Below are 16,108 nucleotides of genomic sequence, written 5' to 3'. Positions count from 1 at the left end.
GGATGGAGACCCGTCCTGGATGTCAGCGCGCTCAACGTATTTGTGGAGAAGACAAAGTTCTCCATGGAGACGACTCAGTCGGTGCTGGCGTCAGTACGTCCAGGGGACTGGATGGTGTCCCTCGACTTGCAGGACGCATATTTCCATGTCCCCATCCATCCGACTTCGAGGAAGTACCTGAGGTTTGTAATGGAGGGCAAGTGCTTCCAATTCAGAGCTCTTTGCTTCGGTCTCAGCACGGCTCCTCAAGTCTTCACCAGGGTAATGGCGAATGTGTCAGGTTGGCTGCATCAGGAAGGGATAAGGATATCCTTCTATCTGGACGATTGGCTGATTCGTTCACGATCGAGGGAGAAATGTCTGGAGGATTTACGGAAGACTTTTATGATGGCTCAGGATCTAGGCCTGGTCATCAACAGGGAGAAGTCTCAGATCAGACCGAATCAGACTATTCTCTATTTGGGGATAGTTCTGAATTCAGTTCTTTTTCGGGCTTCTCCCTCTCAGGAAAGACAGGCCAAGTGTCTCGTAAAAGTCAGAACTTTCCTGGACAAGAAGAGATGCACAGCGAAGGAGTGGATGAGTTTGCTGGGGACTCTGTCCTCCCTCGAACTGTTTGTCTCTCTGGGGAGACTCCACCTAAGGCCTCTTCAGCACTTTCTTTCGAAGACATGGAACAGAAAGATGCAGGAAGACTCCTTTTCCTTCCCCATTCCAATAGAAGTCAAGACTCTTCTGAAGTGGTGGCTGGACCCAACCTTGTTAGGGGAAGGGATCTCCTTACACAAGAAGAACCCAGACCTAGTGTTGTTTTCAGACGCATCAGAGTCAGGCTGGGGGGCAACACTAGGAAGCAAGGAGGTCTCAGGCTATTGGGAAGGAATTCAGCTGGGATGGCACATCAACAACAAGGAGCTGATGGCCATTTTTCTGGGGCTAAAGGCCTTCAAGGACTTGGTGTCTGGGAAGATTGTGGAGGTCAACTCAGACAACACCACAGCTCTTGCTTACATCAGGAAGCAATGAGGGACTCACTCTCTGTCTCTCTTCGAGACAGCAAGAGAGCTCCTTCTTTGGGCGAAGGAGAACAGGATAAGCCTGCTGACGAGGTTTGTTCAGGGACAGAAGAATGTGAGGGCGGACATGCTCAGCAGGAAAGGGCAGGTCCTTCCCACAGAATGGACCCTCAACCAACAGGTCTGTCAGAGTCTCTGGAGGCTGTGGGGGAGACCCCTCATCGATCTTTTCGCCTCCAATTTATCCAAGAGGATCCCCATCTATTGCTCCCTAGTTCCGGACAGAGAGGCAATAGCAGTAGACGCCTTTTTGATGGATTGGACGGGGATGGACACTTATGCTTTTCCCCCGTTCAAGATCATCAATCTGGTAGTCAGGAAATTCGCCCTCCTCGATTCGGGACGGATGATCCTGATAGCTCCGTTCTGGCCGATGAGGGAATGGTTCACGGAGGTGGTGGACTTGTTGATGGACTTTCCAAGAAGCCTCCCTGCAAGTCCAAATCTGCTCAGACAACCCCACTTCGAGAGATATCATCAAAACCCCCTCGCTCTCAATCTGACTGCCTTCAGACTATCGAGAAGCTCGTCAGATCGAGAGGCTTTTCAGCGCAAGCTGCGAAAGCTATCGCCAGAGCGAGGAGGGTCTCTTCGCAGAGGGTCTACCAGTCCAAGTGGGAGACTTTTAGGGCTTGGTGTAGGAAGCACAAGATTTCCTCATCCACTACCTCTGTGAGCCAGATTGCGGATTTCTTGTTGTACCTCAGACAGGACGCTAAGCTAGCTGTGTCCACTATCAAAGGGTACAAAAGTATGCTCTCTTCCGTCTGTCGGCATAGAGGCTTGGACTTGTCTCGTGACAAGGACTTACATGACCTCTTGAAGTCTTTTGAGACGACCAAGCAGACCCAGTTAAAGCCCCCTTCTTGGAACCTTGATGTAGTTCTTAAATTTCTGTGCACCAAGAGATTTGAGCCCATCTCACAGGCTCCCCTTAGGGAGGTTACCAAGAAGACCCTCTTTCTTTTGGCCTTAGCAACAGCTAAAAGAGTTAGTGAAGTCCATGCAATTGAAAAACAGGTAGGCTTCAATCTGAATGGGGCAGTTTGTGCCTTGAGATTAGACTTTCTCGCTAAGAACGAGAACCCTTCTAAGCCCTGGCCGAGGACCTTTGAGGTTCCTAACTTGACCAACCTAGTGGGTCAAGAGCAAGAGAGGCTGCTCTGTCCAGTACGAGCCCTCAAGACCTACTTGTCTCGCACAAAAAGTGTGAGAGGCTCTTCTAGCTCCCTGTGGTGTTCTGTGAAAGATCCTCAAAAGCCCCTTTCCAAGAACGCTTTATCCTTTTTCCTGAGGGAAGTGATAAGAGAAGCGCATCTCTTGTGTGAGGAGGAACACTTCGGACTTTTAAAAGTGCAAGCCCACGAAGTGAGGGCCATTGCGACCTCGCTTGCTTACCGCAAGAACATGTCGCTCCGTCAAATTATGGATGCGACATTCTGGAGGAGCAACTCTGTGTTCGCCTCTCATTACCTCAGAGGTGAGGGTGGATTATGAGAAATGTTATACCTTGGGACCATACGTAGCTACGGCTTCTGTATTAGGCAAAGGAGTTACTACCTCCCCTCAACCTTAGTTTTGTTTACTTGTACATAGGTTGGTGTTTTTTTTATTGGTTGTCTGAGGGCTTCGACTTGTGTACAGTCACCTCAGTCTAGTTAGATTATTTTTATCTACTTTGCAAATGTTAGGTGGTGGGTTTGGTAAAGTTGCGGTTTTTTATTTTGGGCAATAGGTAGTCCTGAAGTCTAGTCAGATTGTTGGTCTCACCCCGTTGACAGACTCGATTGAGTGTTTTTCAGCACTGCAGGTCACATCCTGGCTGACACTCCTAAGGGAAAGCGACTCAAGAGGCAGGAACCTTTGAAGTCAGCTACCTTAGCAGGTAAGGAATCAAGGTGTTTATTTATCCTACAACTTTTTTGGTTTTTTCCCCAACGATGTTACTGTCTATCACCCTCCTCCAAGTGTGTTAATCAGCTATGTATATATAACTGCCAGGTAAGTTCTATTCATAAAAATGGAGTTTTTATGATAAAACAAAGTTTTGTGAATACTTACCTGGCAGTTATATATACATTCGAAGGCCCACCCACCTCCCCTCAGGAGACAGGTCGGGCATAGATGAACTGAAGAACAGAAAACGGGAATGATTCCTCCTACCACCCTTTAACGGGTGTTACCACCCAACCACCACAAGGCGGTTGCCTAGTTTTAGAAAAATTCTGCCGAAATAGAGATAATTAGCTATGTATATATAACTGCCAGGTAAGTATTCACAAAACTTTGTTTTATCATAAAAACTCCATTTTCTATTGCAGGCATGGCTTGAATTTGCTCATGTAACAAACTATATATTTCTGTCGTCTAAAGAGAAGTCTCAAGAAATGCGCTCTGTACAAATTGGAAATTCCTAAGGTAAATTGTTATTAATTTGTAATGAAAAGGATTTGGAAGTTTTAAGAGCTGGCTTTACTCCAGCTCTAAGACTAATAAATAATGATTTATACATTAGAATTTTATGCTAAGCATCCTTTTTTGAAAGATGATTGTATTAAAGATTTTAAGTGTCAAAGATAGCAAATATTACAATAGCAAAATTTGTTAAATTTCAATGTATTTGGTCATATCACAACTTTTGTTTTTTCTTAGATATTTCATAAGTTCATAGAATAGTAATCATTGTCTAAACCCAAGGGCAAGTTGACTTAAGTAACATAATTGGATTTTACAACAGATGGTTAGGTTTGTTATAAATGTTATATAGTGGGTAGGGAATTTTGGGTTTTTTTGTTAGTGTATGGACTGGGTTTTGAGAAGTAAATTAGTGGAATGGTTTCTAGAATGAGTCAACTAGATATTTAGAAGGCTTTATGTAGTTGTTGGGCAACTTAAATGCCAGAGTGGGTGCTGGAAAGGTACATGCCATAGGGAAGTATGGTGTACCAGGTAGCAATGAATGGAGACTGCTAGATATAAGTATACATGGTTAAGAGTGGTAGAAAGACCATTGATGGATTGTGTTAATAACTAGAAGGAATACTGGAAGATTTGAAAGGTGTGCATTTTTTGGTTGAAGCAAAATTAGTTGTAGCAAAAGAATTGGGAAATAGAATGGGAGGATGGAAAAGGGAGCCTGTGAAGGTGGAGGCGTTAAAACACAGGTAAAACAGGAATATAAAGAGGTTGAAAGTGGCATATGAGAGAAACTAGTGATCTAGAGGAGGAATGTTAAGTTAAAAAATTTTGTTGGGCATGCAATTGATGCAGGTGGTAAGAAGATTGTTGGAGGTAGTATAAGGAAGGGTAGTGAGTGGTGAAATGGAGTGAAGATGGTGGAAGAGAAAGAAAGGGCATTTAAAGTATGTCTGCAGACAGAGGATAGAGAAGTATGAAAATTAGAAAAATATGGAAGTAAAATAGGTGGCTAAGGCAAGGAGGGTAGCTGACTGGAGGTGGGGTCATTGATTGGGTTCTTATGAAGTAAATAAATAGTTTTGGAAAGAAGTGGAGAGTACTAGGCAAGGTGGATTGACCAAGTGAAAGATTAATATTAAAGGTTATTTAAAGATGAGGTGAGAAAAAGGTATGCTGAATATTTTGAAAGGTTGCTGAATGTTGAGGATAGGGGTATAATGGCAGGTATTGAGGTGCCAGTGATGGGAGGTGAGGATAAGAGATTACGAGAAAGGAAATAATGCACAATGAAACGAGAGCAGGAAGAACTCCTGGTACGGATGTTGAAAGTGAAATTGTTTGAGTTTTATGCCGTCAATGGTGCCAGTGGACTGGTGCACATGTTTCACTACACAAAGGTAAGGGAGGTGTGTATGAATGTTGTAATTCTAGGGGCATAGGTAGTGTGGGGTTAGAAGTGTATGGTAGTGTTAGTAGTATTAAGGATAAAATTGAATTGCAGGGTGGCTTTAAAAGAGGTAGGGGATGTATAAATTAGATTTTTATCGGTAGGCAGATAAGCTAATGCAAGTAGTATTTAGAAAAGATAGGGAGGTATATTTTGCATTTATGAACCTGGAATTTATGGTAGTTGATAGGGATAAGATGTGGAATGTGATGAGGTTATGTGGTATGGTGGAAGGTTTTTTTCAAACTGAAGTTTATATATAGGCAGTAAAGCATGTGTTTGGATAGAGAGTGAAATTAGTATCCAGTTAGTGGGGCTGAGACAGGTATGATTGATGTAGCTATGTTTTATAATTTTGTTGTCGGAACTGTAAGAGATGAATGAAAGTGCTTGGTTGAGGATTGAAACTGTGTGATCATGAGTGGAAGGTGAATCAGTTGTTTGTGGATGATAATGTATTGGTTGCTGACTGAGGAGAAACTGGGTCAATTAGTGACAAAGTTCAGAAGGTTATTTGATAGAAGGGAGTTGAGTAAATGCGGATGAGTAAGGTTGAGGTGCACAAGTAAGGGTGGTGCTTGATTAAATGCCATGTTGAATGGAGTTGTTTGCAGTAGATTAGTTTAAGTACTTGGTTCTGTTGCTGCAAATGGAGTTTTAGCAGATGATAGTTAGTTAATGATGGATGTAAAGTGTTATGGCCACTGAAGGGAGTGGTAAAAAATAGTTGGGAGTTAATGTAAAGATTTCTGTATGAGAATGTGACTGTACTGTACCATCTTTGACATATGGATTGGAGTTGTGGGGAATGAAAGTGACTGGGACTGAAATTGAATGTTTGTGATCAAGTTTCTGAGTATGGTTGGTGTATCTGTTGGATAGGGTTAGGAAAGAAATACGAAGTGAGAATAGGTGTAAGGAATTAATTAGAAGCTAGAGTGGATATGAATGAATTGAGGTGTGTTGGCCATGTAGTAAGGATGGAAAATGGTACTGTAGTCTCTTGAAGGTGATAAATGAGTTGATGAAAGAAGTTAAAGCCCAAGGTTTAGGTGGGTGGGTGGATGGATTGAGTGAAAAAGCCCTTGGCAATAGCCAGCTTGAGAGGCAGAAGAGCGATTAGGAATAGAAATTAGTCAAGAGCGATTGCGACTCTGTTCCTGTAGCCACTGCTGCTACCTCGAGTCACCTTATAGAGACTGCTTTGTAGTAGCAACAGTAGGGGAGTCAGCATATGAAGCTTAATTTGTGGTGGAAGATTGGGGAGGGTGGGCTGTGGTACCCTAACAGTATCAATCAAACTCGGCTGAATCCCGCTGCAGGCAAGGAGAAACTAAGGGGAAAAAAATCTCCCCTTTGTTCTTTGTTGACTATCCCCTCAAAATTTGGGTTGGTGCCATGGTAGAGGGATATTTTTAAAAACTTTCTAAACTGTTTGGTACCTCACTGAATACAGAAAATTAGTAAGTTTATCAAAAAAATTAAGTACCTTTATACAGTAATAGTATTTCATAAATGGAGTGTAAAATTTATATCTGTTAGTAAAGAGTCCATATAAAGGGGTCAGTCTATTTGTCAGTTGACTGACAACAGTAAAACTAAAGTTAAATCTATACTGAACATATTGAAATCGAATTGGATTTTCAGTATACGTAAAATTGTCATATTAGTTCATTTCTTTTCAACTGAGGATTTTCTAAAGTTTGATATAGCTTATTAATGGACTGATATTGGTTTGTTTCCAATAGATTAGTCAAAGCTCTAATGTAGGATCAGTTAAGTCATTTAAATAAGATTTGTGAAAGGATTTAGTTTCAGCAAGTTAGTTAAGGATTGTAGCAGATGGGTCAGATTTTTAAGTTTGGTAACCATAGTTTGGTTTTCTGAATAACACAAGTTTGGGTAGTCACCAAGAAAGGTTTAGTTTGAGTGTCCAATTGTGTAAGATTTAGGTTTGGTTTGTCAATTGATTAAAACTGGTTCCTGGTTCCTAACTGCTTATTCTGCAAAATAAGTTTGCGGGCGCACTAGCGCCATTTAGATAGGTGCAAAACTTCTAAAGTTCATACATTATTGTAATTAGGCTTTATTTACCTGTACCATAACTTAATGATACAATTCTTAATCTTTACTTTTATCCCATTCTACCTTAAAAGCAGTTGGTTAAAACCTTTGCTATCATTAGTTTTGGCAACCTATTGTGGTCAGATTGGAAGTATTAAAATTCTTTTTCTGGGCTCAACCTGTGCCGGTCAGTGAAATGCTGATATAGCACCATTTCTAAGGAATATAACTGCTAAAAAATTTAAAATTCTTTTTTTCATATGCATTGCCCTTCTTCTGGATGCAACCAGATCCTTGCTCGGTTTTTGGAATATATCTACGCTTATATCTTGTTTTATTGACTGTCCTAATTTTGGGCATGAAAATTAATGTTCTGTAGTATCTTCAGCTTTGCATAGGTCACACACACCATCTTTATATATTCCCCTGAATTTTGCTTGTAACTTGAGCATATTTAACCTTGCCTGCATTACAAGGATTGCCTTTTCCATATCCATTTATCTGATAAAGGCTGTGAGACAAATCCTTCTAAGAATCTAAATTTTTTCATCCCTTTTCTTGAATAGGTTCCTTGCCTTACCTTGTTGCCTTATTTTTTGTTTGGGTTCCCCCAGGTCCCTCAGTGTGAGGCACCTCATATATCCACCAGAGTTGCTAATGCATCTACTGGTGTATTTTGCATCTTCCAGTCTTGGATGGTCTGGGATGCATCTTAGGTATTTATCGAGCTTATTCTTAAACACATCTACGCTCACTCCTGATATGTTTCTTAGATGAGCTGGCAGCACATTAAATAGTCGCTGCATTATCGATGCTGGTGCGTAGTGGATTAATGTCCTGTGCGCCTTTCTTAGTTTACCTGGAATATTTTTTGGCACTATTAATCTACCTCGGCTTGCTCTTTCTGATATTTTAAGCTCCATGATGTTTTCAGTAATTCCTTCTATTTGCTTCCATGCTTGTATTATCATGTAGCGTTCTCTTCTCCTTTCTAGACTATAGTTTTAAAAATTGCAGTCTTTCCAAGTAGTCAAGGTCCTTAACTTCTTCTATTCTAGCAGTATAGGACCTTTGTACACTCTCTATTTGCGCAATATCCTTTTGGTAGTGTGGGTACCATATCACATTGCAGTACTCGAGTGTACTACGTACATAAGTTTTGTAAAGCATAATCATGTGTTCAGCTTTTCTTGTTTTAAAGTGTCTGAATAACATTCCCATTTTTGCTTTACATTTAGCCAACAGTGTTGCTATTTGGTCGTTGCATAACATATTCCTATTTAACATTACACCAAGGTCTTTAATTGCTTCCTTGTTTATGATTCTCATTATTAGGTCCCTTGTATGCATACACCATTCCTTCTGTTTCCATAATTTATTGATTTGAATTTATCGGAGTTAAATACCATCCTATTTATCTCCGCCCATTCATATATTTTGTTTAGATCTCTTTGTAGTGAGTTCCTATCTTCATCACAAGTAGTTTCTCTACTTATTCTTGTGTCATCTGCGAAACTTCTCACTACGGAGTTTTCAACATCAGTCTATGTCTGAGATCATAATAACAAACAGCAGTGCAGCTAATACCGTACCTTGTGGCACACCAGATATTACCTGGGCTTCATCTGATTTCTCGTCATTTGCAACCACTATCTGTTTTCTGTTTTGCAGGATTTCTTTTACCCATTTTCCTATCTTTCCCACAATATTATGCTTTCTCATTTTTTTCTCCAATATGTTATGGTCTACCTTGTCAAAGGCTTTTGCAAAATCTAGATAGATCACATCTGTGTCTTTTTCATTTATCATATTTTTGTATATGTTTTCATAGTGTGCTATCAGTTGGGTCTGTGTACTTTTTCCAGGCACGAAACCGTGTTGACCCATATTAAACAAATTATTTTTAACCAAATGGTTCATTTTCTTTTTTATTACCCTCTCATACACTTTCATAATGTGATGTTAGACTAACAGGTCTATAATTGCTTGCCTCTAGTCTTGATCCACTTTTGAAGATAGGGGTTATATAAGCTAATTTATGTTTAATATATATCTCGCTCATATCTACACTTTATCTTAGCAGTATTGCAAGCGGCTTCGCGAAAGTGTTTGCAGTTTTTTTTAACAAAATCGCTAGAACTCCATCTGGTCCGGCTGCCGATCCATTTTTAATTTCGTTTATAGCCTTGACAATATCTGCTTCATTAATATCTATATCCGTTAGATATTCAACATTTTCTTCTCTCATTTCTGTTTCATTATTCTCATTCGCAATTCTTGGTGTGAACTCACTCTTATATTTTTCTGCTAATATGTTGCATATTTCCTTTTTTTCATTCGTTAGCCGTCCTTCAATTCTTAGAGGGCCTATTTCTACTCTCCCTTTATTCATCTTTTTGCATAGGAGTAAAGTACTTTGGGGTTTCTTTTTATATTTTGAAGTGTTTTCTTCTAAGTCCCTTTTTTCATTTTCTTTCGACTATAATCTTTTGTTCTGCATTTTCTATCTTACATTTTATTTCCCTCATTTTCCACACATTTTTTTCTTTTGCAAGATTTTTCTTCCACTTTCTAATTTTCTGAAATGAGATCCTTCTGTCTCTTGGTATGCACGTCTTTTATTTATTGTTTTTTTTCGGTACATATTTTTCAACAATTTTCTCCAGTATTTTGTACAGTATGTCCGTATTTACCTGTATATTATCACTTACAAATACATTTTTCTATTCTTTATTCAGTTCTTCATTTATTTCTGACCATTTTATATTCTTACTGTAAAAATTATATTTTCCATATCCTTCCCAAAGTTTTGTGCTTTTATTAATTCTGCGATCACTTGCTTTGGAACGGACTATCAATTCTATGACATTGTGGTCTGAAATTCCCGTGTTATACACTATTATTTCTTTAACATAATTCACTTCATTCACAAATACTAGATCTAGGACATTTTCCTTGTTGGAATGTGGTTTTATTTGTTGCATATTTTGTTCGAATAGCATATCTTGAAGCTTTTCAATTTGCCTCTTATCTTCTGCGCTACTATTACTCTCTTTTTTATATGTATACATACAACTTCTTTCTTCTATCCGTTCTTTCCAATCCACTAAAGGAAAGTTAAAATCTCCGGATAGGAGTATATTCCAGTCTTTATGGTTTCTACATATATCTATTTTTTCTATTATGTCAAACTCCTTAGTGTTTGGGGTCTGTAAACTACAATATTCACTAGTTTTTCAAATTCAAATTCTACCGCAATCAATTCACATTGTGTGTTGCTGTATTTTTCACAGACTTTTCCTTGATTTATCTCTTCCATATATTGCGGTTCCCCCTTGATTCCTATTTTTTCTGTCTGATCTATAAGTTTGGAAACCCTTTTTCTGGTCATCACTGCCAGTCTCTTGGGAATACCATGTTTCACTTATATTTAATATATCTATTTTTTCTATTTGGGTTAGTTCTTCTAGGAACTCTATTTTCCTTTTAGTTACTCGTGACTAAACCCTGTGTATTCATCACTATTATGGTTTGTGTTTCATCCCCATTATTTAATATTGGTAATATGGATTCTCCCATGCTTCCTTCCTGTTCTGATATGATGTTCTTTTCTTCATTTCTTAGTCAGGGTAGGGCTGGATAGTAGACAGTAAACTTCAGTTTATTAGTTTTTTCGGGAAATAAGTTATACTGTATCCATATAGTTGTGCAACTGCAAGTCTTAACTAATACTTACCTATCTTGTTCTTGAATTTAACATTCTGCTTTGAAGTGTAAATTATAAAGATTAGTCTTCCCGTTCATTGATTTTTTTCTTTAAATATTGACATTTGGAGACCGTTAATCCTAAGAAAGGTTAGTAAGGAAGGTCAAGTAGATAGATGTAAAAGATAAGAAGTGAGATCTCTTAATTATTTACTGTACTTCTGTTAATTATCTTCAATGATTGATCAAAAGAGACAGGTTAGGAAAACAGGGTAGTCTATGGATTAGATTGGTCATCTTGTGTTATGGTTTGACAACTATATCCAAGGTAACAAGATTTAGTTTAATGTATGAAGAAATCAGGATAGTGACATTGTTCAGTTAACTAATAAAACTGATTAGCTTATTTATTGAAGTCAGGTTTATACTAAATACAGTACAAATAAGTTTGTCTTTGGATGTGAAACTTTATTTTCAAACTGATTTGACTACATACTGTACTGTAAGTTGGTTCAATAAAATAAGGATGAAAGAAATAACTAGATCATAGAATTGCTGTACAGTACTGTTCATTCTAAACATTGGGTTAATACAGGTTACGCAAGTCATTGGAATAAATTTAGTTAATATCAGAATATTTAGTCCATCATTAAGGCGAAGTTTCAATACAGGTTTAGCATATAACTTAATAGCTGTTAGAGCAAGGTAGGATGCACTAGTTCCTGAAACAAGATCTGTTTACTTAATGGTTGTGAAATTAATTTTTAATATTACTGTTAAACTTCTATATTTAGGTAAGGGATACTAAAGGTATCAGGCAATATCTGATTTGACCTTTAAGGTCTGACAATTAATTTCTGCTATATCAAATTTTGTAGGCTAGTTGCTGTCTGTTTAGTGATCTTTAACATGGTAGTCTGTTAATGATTTTGGTTGAATTAAGTCCTTTTATTTTCACAGGAAAGAAATCTGAAGAAAATAGCTCTGGGGTCGAATATGAAATTCTACTATCGAAGAGATCCTGAGCCAAGTTGAATAGCGCGATGGGCTTCTTGAAGATAGAAAAGATGCTGCAGATATCTTCAACTTCAAAACTCTTCGTTGAAGAGTTTCCCTTTAAAAATCTTGTTGAAGAGTTTCCAAGCAAAAGACAACTTGCTTCAAATTATTTAAAAATGTACTTAAGAATTGCAATACTCATAAATCATGGATAGTAATTAAACTGGCAATCTTAATCTGGCTCGTCACTTAAGTGGTGCCGGTTTAGTATGTGGCCTACCTTTCGAATATGGCCTTTGAAATATCTGTTTTAGTATGTGGCCTAACCTTACCTTATCTTACCTTATCTTGCCTGGCGTTACCTTACCTTACCTGGCCTGGCCTGGCTTAACCTTACCTTACCTTACCTAACCTTACCTTACCTAACCTAACCTAACCTAACAAGCTAGGTAGGTCACATACTAAACTGGCACCACGTAAGTCATTTCAGCACTAGTGAATTATCAGCGTTTTCAAATCTTTCTGTTTAAATTTAATCTTTTATATTAGCTATCAATTGGAATTTCTCTTAAAATCTTGGATTAAAATTTAGTACTTCGATGGGGGTCAACATTATGAAAGTCTTAAATTTAGTTTTCCAGGTTTAGATAATTTTTGGGTACTTGTACTTTTTCAATCATTCCTCTTTAATAGTTTCAACTGCCAATAATAGTAAATAGTAAAGTAATTTTAGTAACAATTTCATGGTCTTCAGTGTCCTCTCGGAGGATCTTGGTCAATTTTTTTAAATTCTTTAAAATGTACAGTATATAGTTTAGTTATGGGAAGACTGTACGAGTATATAGCATATTTAAAATTCCTAAGCATTCAAATTTGAGATGACACTTTGTAACCAAATCCCTGTTCAATATTTCAGATTTTAAACCAGGTTACTTAAGAACATTGAATTTACTCAAGCCTCATAGACTGCCAGTTTTGTTAGTAACTATTAACTTTCGTAGACATATCAGTAGCCTTATGTGAAAGCATAAGTTTACTAAAAATAAGTCTATAAAAAAGTATTCCATATAAATAGGACTGATTATTGAGAATTGCAAATTCTATTTGTCTTGGTCATAAGGAAACTGCACGTTAGTCTGGAAAGTGTTAAAAGGCATTCAAGGTTCTATAACCTTTGCTACCTAAACTTTCGTAGTTTTTTCATAATTTGCTTTATTCATTTTGAAGAGTACAGGCGAGTGTTTCCTTAAAGCCTCTAATTAAAAGTTGTGTACATTACTATGAAAAAGTTACTTTACGTTTGACTGTTATGACATTTGTAATCAGCTCATGTGATTGATGCCTAATTTAACATTGTTTACAATATATTGCTATACCATTTCATCTTTCCTTTGATTTCTTTTCACCTCATATTATAGTGCTGCAATATCTCGTGCTACATCTTAAATTTTTTTTTTTCTTATTCCATTGTCAAATATACGTACTTTGGGAAATTTTCCTCTGAATGAAAGTGTATTTGAAATTGGTTTCCATAGTCATTTTAAAGATTTAGAGTAAATTTTGCTCGCTAGCAGCTATATAAGCTAATACTTGCAATACTTTTCTCAATTTATCAAAACTTGGAACGTTAAATTTTGTATTTTAATGTTATATACAGAAAATATTTTCTATAACAAGAACACTTCATGAAGCACAAATAGTTAAATCTTATAACTTCCATTTTTTCAATAATGCTCACAATTTCGTCAAATCTGACACAACACGCTTGTAAATGATCGGTAAAGAACATTAGTTTGTGAAATATGTAATAAGACATTCTAAAGGCAGGCGCTCTCTCTCTCTCTCTCTCTCTCTCTCTCTCCCTCTCTCCCTCTCTCCCTCTCTCTCTCCCTCTCTCCCTCTCTCCCTCTCTCTCTCTCTCTCTCCCTCTCTCCCTCTCTCCCTCTCTCTCTCCCTCTCTCCCTCTCTCCCTCTCTCCCTCTCTCTCTCTCTCTCTGTTTGATAGTATCACTAGAATATTGTTACATAACCTTATTTTAATAAAATCCACAAGTAAATCATCTATTAATTTTTCCTCTGGTGTAAGTGTTTTATCTAAAAGTTAATTTGGAAATTTGATATGGTATAAAGACAATGTAAATTTCACCCTTTTATAAGACAGTTGTCTTTGAGACAGTCACAATGTCCAAGTCTTGTTTAAAGTACACAACTTTCATTATAACAAAACAGTACTGAATGGAGCTACTACCTAGATGATATGCTCTAAAAGGACAAAACTGCTCTGCAGAAGACTCGCCTTTATAAATGTTTTGTCAATTGCTTGAGTGGTCTGTTTAGATACATCGAGATTAAAATATAACCTATTAATAGCTTAGCATAGTTTCTGATGAATGGAAAAGTATTTAAGTAAAAGCTCAAAATAGACGACTGACGAATTCTAAGACCCTTTGCGGCAATAGGTGTAAGAGGAGATAACTATAGTTTATAAATTCCCCATGAAATAACTTAAATGGAGCCCTTAAAAGTAATAGCTTACAGGGGGAAAGTTACAAAATGAATGGTTCACTTTATATAAATATTTTGGATAGTCTTTGAATATATGCAAGTTTAGAAACTGCCCTTTAAGGTTCAGAGAAACGGGAATTTTTGTTCCTAAGGGAACTTAAGTTTGTGTGGAGAATCCTCAAATAGTACAGTATTAGGATTTTATGAAAATTCTCCAAGTAGAATTTTTGAGGAGAGGGTGCTATAATTTTTTTAAATTAAGGCAAATTTTTAAGCAATTTAATGCAAAAGTGTTCGATATATTTTTGAAGGAATCTGTCAGGATATTATTTACATAATTATTTTTTTAGTAAGTTTAGGGAAAGTCTAGTTCAAGGGTAAGATGAGTATAAAACTTCTGGAATTAGTTTTAATTGCTAAACTATTAAGAATTTTTGTAGTCTTTAGTCGTCTTTGTTGGTGCAAGATAGATAAAAGGTCATAACATTCTTTTAGTGAGTATTAGGCTTGGATCAATTTGGGTTTTTCTTATGTTTTGTATGGAAGCAAGTTAGGAAATTAGAAAGACCCTTCAGACACCAAGCAGTGGGACATAGGAAATACTTCAAATTACCATGATAATGAAGCTTCTGCATTTGCGGTTTTGTCTTTCTAAAGTTTCCTTAGAGTAACAATTTGGTACAATTGTGAAGACCTAAATATCCTTATTTGGGGGGGGGGTTGCTTCTCTCACTAAAGAAATATAATGCTCTAAATATAATTTTTGAATGTTCAATGTTTGAGGCTCTTGAATTAGTCAAATTACAGTTTGTTTATAATATCTCTGCTAATCTTATAATTTTTCAAAGACCTTGTTCCAACTAAAGCATTTAAGTCAGTAATGAACTAAATCCAATCTATATCCATACAATTTAAGGGAAGTCAGAAACGATCAGGACATTTAGGTCTTCACAGTTTAGTACACTTTTATGGCATAATGTAATTTTGTCTCAAACTTTAATAATAGCAAAGTTAAAGTATTGAGTGGGTAAACTTTTGCAATGTATAATGTACTATGTGAAAACTGAATCATATCTAAATGCTAAACTTCTCAATAACTTATTATCACTAAGACTGACAAAAATGAAAATAATTGGTTAAATAGTTAAGCATTCATGTATGGCTGTTATGAACCTTAGGAAGGACTGTTGCTCATGTTTTCATTGCGTATATTAGGTTCAGTTGGCTTCATCAATTCATGTATACTTTATGTGATGCTAAGGAGATGTCTGGCGGTTATACATTATACAGTGGTGTAGCAGGTAACGCTGTCTAGCTAAAAAGAAATTGTTGGCACCGCTGCCTTTAAAACAAAGAAGCTGAGCTGTATAAGTGTGATGGAAAGCATTTATATTAATTTTACGAAATACAGTACCTTTAAGGAAATAATCATTTTAAGTATAGTATTTCGTAAAATCAACGTAAATGTGTTCCATCACGGTTACAAGCTCAGCTTCTTTGCTTTAAAGGCAGTGGTACCAACATTTTCCCCTTTAGTAGACACGGCCTTACGTGCTACAGTACAATGTACAGCAGTCAGACATCTCCTTACAGGACGTAAAGTATATCAGACTTAATGAAGCCAGCTGTACCTAACAGGCAATGAAAATATGAGCAATAGGCCTACCTAAGGATCACAAAAGCTATACATGAATGCCTAACTATTTAGCCAATTATTTTCATTTTTGTCAATCTTAGTCATAAATAAGGTATCGAAGTTTAGCGTTTAGATATGACGAGTTTTCACATAGTACATTATACATTGCAAAAGTTTACCTGTTCAATACTCTCACTTTGCAATTACTTTTAAGAAAAAGTTATAAAGACTAAACTTCCTTATCTAAAACTGTCAGCA

The 16,108-nt window shown here is 37.0% G+C and overlaps 1 long non-coding RNA gene across 1 annotated transcript in view; it reads left to right on the top strand.

The window, feature by feature from the left end:
- LOC137619631 (uncharacterized) overlaps window positions 1-13,092 on the top strand; it is a 33,623-nt gene extending 20,531 nt beyond the window's left edge. The window contains exons 3-4 of the long non-coding RNA XR_011039940.1: window positions 3,398-3,494; window positions 11,671-13,092. This is a non-coding gene — a long non-coding RNA (uncharacterized lncRNA). The remainder of the gene's footprint in view (window positions 1-3,397; window positions 3,495-11,670) is intronic.
- Window positions 13,093-16,108: the final 3,016 nt, after the last annotated feature.

The sequence above is a fragment of the Palaemon carinicauda genome, chromosome 26 (assembly GCF_036898095.1).
Source record: "Palaemon carinicauda isolate YSFRI2023 chromosome 26, ASM3689809v2, whole genome shotgun sequence".
Classification (NCBI taxonomy): domain Eukaryota; kingdom Metazoa; phylum Arthropoda; class Malacostraca; order Decapoda; family Palaemonidae; genus Palaemon; species Palaemon carinicauda.
Note: the sequence above shows the minus strand (reverse complement) of the source record. Positions and strands in the feature narration are given on the sequence as shown.